The sequence below is a fragment of the Leptonychotes weddellii genome, chromosome 2, assembly GCF_054177405.1.
Source record: "Leptonychotes weddellii isolate Sample4059 chromosome 2, ASM5417740v2, whole genome shotgun sequence".
Classification (NCBI taxonomy): Eukaryota; Metazoa; Chordata; class Mammalia; order Carnivora; family Phocidae; genus Leptonychotes; species Leptonychotes weddellii.
In genome coordinates, this window is record NC_138370.1 from 97,550,944 (window position 1) to 97,557,136 (window position 6,193).

Below are 6,193 nucleotides of genomic sequence, written 5' to 3' on the forward strand. Positions count from 1 at the left end.
ATCTTGGTCAAGTTGTTTTTGTCTCTGAGATTTGATTCCCATATCTATAAAATGAGCATAATAATGCCCACCTCACAGTGTGTGGTGCAGGTAAAATAAAACCATATAAAGAGTTTGGCACAGTGCCTGATATAGAATGTATATGCTTTGATTATTACTTTTTATTATAATTTTAATCCGATCCTCAACTGGTCTATGACCCAAAAGATTGAGCAGCACTCTTAGAAGCAATAATTTCCCTTGAGTCTATGTATTTAGCACTCACTTATCCACAATAAATGAGCAAAATGCACATGAGCTAAATTTGTTCACTGCAACAAACAAGCACAGTGTTAGATTCTGGGGATAAGTAAAGAGCTCGCTTTCAAAAGAAAAGCTAGACTCAAAAAACCTTTTTATTGAGGGGCTCCTGGGTGGCTCAGTTGTTAAGCATCTGCCTTTGGCTCAGGTCATGATCCCAGGGTCCTGGGATCAAGCCCCACATCGGGCTCCCTGCTCCGCGGGAAGCCTGCTTCTCCCTCTCCCACTCCCCCTGCTTGTGTTCCCCCTCTCGCTGTGTCTCTCTCTGTCAAATAAATAAATAAAATCTTAAAAAAAACTTTATTGAAATGTAATATTCATAAAGGACACAGATCCTAGGCGTACAGCTCAATTCATTTTCCCAAAGTGTATACTCCCTATGACATGGGGCCCAGATCGAGAAATAACATTAGCAACCCAGGCAGTGCCCCCCCATCTCCCCTCTGGTCACTATCCCACTTCTCTTTATAGTCTTCTGCCCATTTCTTGATTGGATTCTTTGTTCTTTGGGTGTTGAGTTTGATGAGTTCTTTATAGTCTTCTGCCCATTTCTACTATCCCACTTCTCAAGGCAACCACCACCCTGACCTCCACCATTAGGGGAGACACTGACTTTTAAAATGCTTGTGTTCCCTCTCTCACTGTCTCTCTCTCTGTCAAATAAATAAATAAAATCTTTAAAAAAATAAAATAAAAAGATGAATTAAAATATAGGATGATGTCCTTCCTAGTAGAAAGTACATGAAATGTAGAGGTAGGCACACTTTAGTTCCATCCCAGCCTATCCCTGTGAAATGGAGACGCACTATTTACTAGACTGAACTGTTGTACGGATTGGAAATACTATGGATCGAATGCCCAGCACAGTACCTCCCCTTGCTGACTCAGCCTATTTCTTCTTATGAACTAAGAGACCCAAAAGATAGCTGGGGGACCTCGTCACTACTTACATGAAATAGCAGATGTGAGGGCACTGCGAAAAGATGAAATATGTTCTACAAATATAAAGTGTTATGTGAAAAGATACAGTACAGCGTGTGCTCTCTGGGCTTAAAATTGTTAGATAATTTCCTGTCATCTCAGTTAAAATAGTACCACAGTCCAGGGGACTCCGAATTACAGCTGTTCCAACCTATGAACCAGGTCAGACCTTGAGTGCTCGGTGTTTAGACTGGCGCCCACACTCTGCTGTCAAGAGAAAACCCATTTTCTGAGGTGGGACAATGGCCAACATAAGCACTTAATGGCACGTGTGAAGGTTCATCCTCATCAGGACTCATCTGAAGAAATGGACTTTCTGAAGAGGCAACACACCATCTATTAACCAAAGGCAGCTCCTTGGCCTTCAGTAGATGGTGGCGTCATGCTGTCTGCCGCGTGGAACTGTTTCCACCCTGCCATGGACACAACGCAAGTCGTAAAAACACTTTTTTAAATGGACATAAAAAGCAGACATTCCGTGCTTCAATTATAGTGCTCCCACATGCCTATGTGTGCACATATCCACCACTCCTATCCCCGGGGAGGAGAATGCATAATCATGCATTAAATAAAACTACAGGGGGTGAAGGGAAAATAACTAAAGATAAGTACAGACCTAACATTGCTAGAGCATCTAGAGCACCTGACAGGTTCCAGAGGCTGTGCATTATCTCATTTAATTCTCAGAACATTCCTATAAGATGGGTATTGCTATCTTTATTTTACTAAGAAGAAGATGAGGCTCAGAGAATCTGGGTAACTTGGCCATGGTGACACAGCTGGTGATTGGCAGAGCTGAAATAGGAATCCAAATCTGACTTGACCCCCCTTCTGAGCTCCTGATAACTCGTGGTATCGTCCGTCGAGATCCACAGTAACTATTGTGGAAATCCTGATAATTAATAAAGCTTATGAGAAGTATGCAGCCACCAAAATGGCTATGTCAATCTAAGAACCCATAATCTTTCAGGGAACCTATTTTAAAGGAATATAAACAACCTAGAGTGCAGTGAGAGAAGAGTGATCCTAAAGGAACCAGACCCCACGTTTCTGAGCCTGAAAAGCTAGTAACAGTAGGCCTGAAAGCATGGAGGCTCGTAAGAGTTTCAATATTGGAACTGTTGGCTGTCATTACAGTACAGTTAGATATGCCTAGATACAGACACAAGCAGTGGACCTGAAGCCAACGAACTAAAGCAAACCAGAAGATAGCTTTTTAAAAGACAAAGAGATCTGAGGGTGGCTCAGTCAGTTAAGCATTCAACTCTTGATTCAGCTCAGGTCATGATCTCAGGATTGTGGATTGAGTCCCACCCCAGGCTCATGCGCTAGGCATGGAACCTGCTTAAGATTCTCTCTCCCTCTCCCTCTGCCCCTCCTCATCCCCCCCTTCTCTCTCTCTCCCCCTCACTAAAAAAAAGAGAGAGAGAGATCTGAAAATGGAATGGGCTGCCTTGAGAGGTAAAAAGATTTCCATCACTGGCAGGTTCAACAGAAGCTAGAGGACATCTCATCATGAACAATGAAATTAGGACTTGAATTGTCTCACATAATTTATGGCAAATTATATGAGCTAAACTCCATTAATTTAATAACAACTGGACTTTGGATAACCTTGCAAAGAGGCAGCTTGTCAACTGGGTGCAGCTGGGGCAGGAAGGCCAAAGATGAGGGAAAAGGTAGGGTTTCCTTTGAAAGAGGCGCCTTTAAAAAGATCACTGTAAATGTTGTCTAAAGTGGCTGAAGCTGTCAAGTGTAAGGATCAAGCTAGGTTGACAGGAATGATTCCCACCACTCTCAACTAGAGGAATAGAAGTGACCAGTTGTATATAGAGAAAAGCATAGAGCAGATAGATCATAGAATATGTCAGAAATAAACACGAGTCCTTATAGTAGTATCTCCTCAATTCTGGCACTCCTAATGCCCAGCAGCATCCCTACCTTGAGTGTCATGACACTCTAGTGTCCTGATAAATGACCCTTTGCTTCAGATAGCCTCGCTTTCTCTCATTGCACTTAAGAGTCTTAGTACATGTTGTATATTGTACATTAAGCAAAACAAGGAAAACAAAGCAGCTTTGGGAAAAGTGTAGTTATATTTCAAACTTTTAGGCCCACTGTTCCAACAAATTAAGCCTTTCCTCCTCCCAAATCTGGGTTTAGGTGCTCCTCCCATGTGCTCCTATAAGCAGAGAGGATTGGCCAATTTGTATATACTCACTAGATTATAAATTCCACATTAACAAGCTTTTGTATTTTTTATATAACCCCTCATTTTCGATATAACCTCTCATTGATCTAACCCAGCATCTGGCATTATGTCTTTCATCAACAAATGTAGACTTATTACTATGTTCAAAGACTGACCTTCTGTACCAGAAGATAGCAGCACATAATGGAAACAAGTGGTCTGCTATGTGGAGGCAAGCACTGCAGCAAATGAATCTCAATTTGCTTACTAGCGAAACGGGAAAACAATCTTTATTCCAGCTCTACACTTCAGGTATGCACCATTTACTAAGAACCTAAGTCACCTCACACTTCCCAATTCAAGTACCGGCAATCAGAGCACAATTTCTTTTACTATCTAGATACACAGGATTTCTGCTCGTTTTAATCCTATGATGTTTTCTTCATGAATCCGTGGCAGAGGCGTGCCACTCAGATCCCTTTGACCGACTCACTGCTAACTGCAAGGCACGGGGCTAGGTGGCAGCCTCCAGTTGTTGGCTTTGTCAGGGTTCACATCTCAGCTTTCTGGCCACGATCCTGCTCATCTCGAGGTGGCCTCAGGCCAAAGACCCGGCAGTGATAGCAGGGGCTGGCCATTTCCACCCAACTGCTCCAACAGGCAGGCTCTTCTCCGGAGTTTCCCATGGGCCTGACGGCTACTTTGTCAGCTCCGCATCACCAAATGGCAGCATCCCCTGGTTAGCCTTCCATGTCTGCTTTACCCTTCACTGGACCATTCTGCACTCCTCACTCCATGTTAGCATCGACTCCTGGAGAATTCTGGAGTAAAATCAAACTAGTTTGTTTCCAATCTAGCCTATCAGTATAGTCTCTTTCTCATTCACTTAACTTCTGCTGATGTTAATAATGATAATACTTGAAAGGCTTTCCTTCAGCCTGTGCCATTTTAATTTGTATCCTAAAAGCATTTTAAGTCCAGTACAAGACACAATGATTTGTTTCTTCACATAAAACCCTGCAATTTTATCAGCAGTTATTTAAATATATTTCATTGTATTCAGCAAAGATACATTTATGATAAAAACAAAAACAGGGGCGCCTGGGTGGCTCAGTTGGTTAAGCGACTGCCTTCGGCTCAGGTCATGATCCTGGAGTCCTGGGATCGAGTCCCGCATCAGGCTCCCTGCTCAGCGGCGAGTCTGCTTCTCCCTCTGACCCTCCCCCCTCTCATGCTCTCTCTATCTCATTCTCTCTCTCAAAGAAATAAAATCTTTAAAAAAAAACAAACAAAAACAAAACCTTAAAAGAGCAGACAAAAACACACCAAACTTCAATAGCGCCATCTTGTGGTGTTTAACAGGAACTGTTCACTACTCAGTTTAGGAAAAGGCCTTTTGGAAGTCCTAAGTTACCTTCTGTCCATCTGGTTTAACCAAGGTTTTAAAATACAGCCAAATAACAGAAAATACAATTAAAGTTAAATCAAGCCTTTAAAGTTGGTGAGTAAATGCAGGTCTTGTTTTCCTTTTTCTGAGCCTTGAGGTAGAACAACCTCCTCTCCCGTCTCATCACTACAGTACAGATGAGTAACTTCGTTTATTTTTGGTTTTGGCATTTATCAGTATCTAACATTTCACAACCATTTTCTATCTTTTGTTTATCTGGCTTCCCTACAAGAATATAAGTTCTATGAATACAGTCTTTATCTGTCTTATTCACCCCTGTAGTCCTCAAGGTCACTTGGCATATAGTAAGTACTTAAAACTTTTTGAATAAATGAATCTTTTAACTTAATGAATGGCTACATATAAATCATCCTTGGAATTAGAAAAAAAATCACCTGAGAGAATTTTCTTGTAAACTTAAAGATCTTGGGATAGGAAGTAATGGAGCCACTAGAGAAGTGACGTTCACGGCTAGTCAGGGAGAACCAAAAGGCCTGCATAGAAGAAGGGCAAGACCCGACTGGTGTAGAGATGTTTTTAGATGTGCTCAAAATTGTGTTAATTACTGAAAATGAATGCCTGAAGGGAGTTTTCATCTCATACAACCACATTTACAACATATATATGCAGCCCGTGCTTGAATATTTATAGGGATACAGAATTGCAACCTCACAAGACAACCTGTCAACTACATTTTGAGACCTTAGACCTACTAAGAGTAGCTTGAGGGAGTCACAAGAATGAATAATTATGGACCAAAAAGTTCATACCATCAGTTAATTAAATCACATACATAGGGGCGTCTGGGTGGCTCAGTCAGTTAAGTATCTGCCTTCCACTAAGGTCATGATCCCAGGGTCCTGGGATCGAGCCCCGCATTGGGCTCCCTGCTCGGCGGGAAGCCTGCTTCTCCCTCTCCCACTCCCCCTGCTTGTGTTCCCTCTCTCGCTGGCTCTCTCTGTCAAATAAATACATACATACATAAAATCTTTAAAAAAATAAATCACACACATAAGCGGCCTTCTTGGTGCTGTGGGCAGCACATCAGTCTCATAAAACACAAATATAAAAGTTATTAATTAGAAAAATTATTTATTTCTGCTCCTTTCATACATCTTACTGTGCACGAAAACAGTCTTGCATACATATCTGAATAATGTACTGTCACACACTCTGTTTAAAGGCAAAGCACCATAGGTAAAGCTGATCATCTGCCCAGAGTTCTCAGCTTTTGGGATCTTGCTACCTGATTTTACACTAATTTTTGAAAGCTG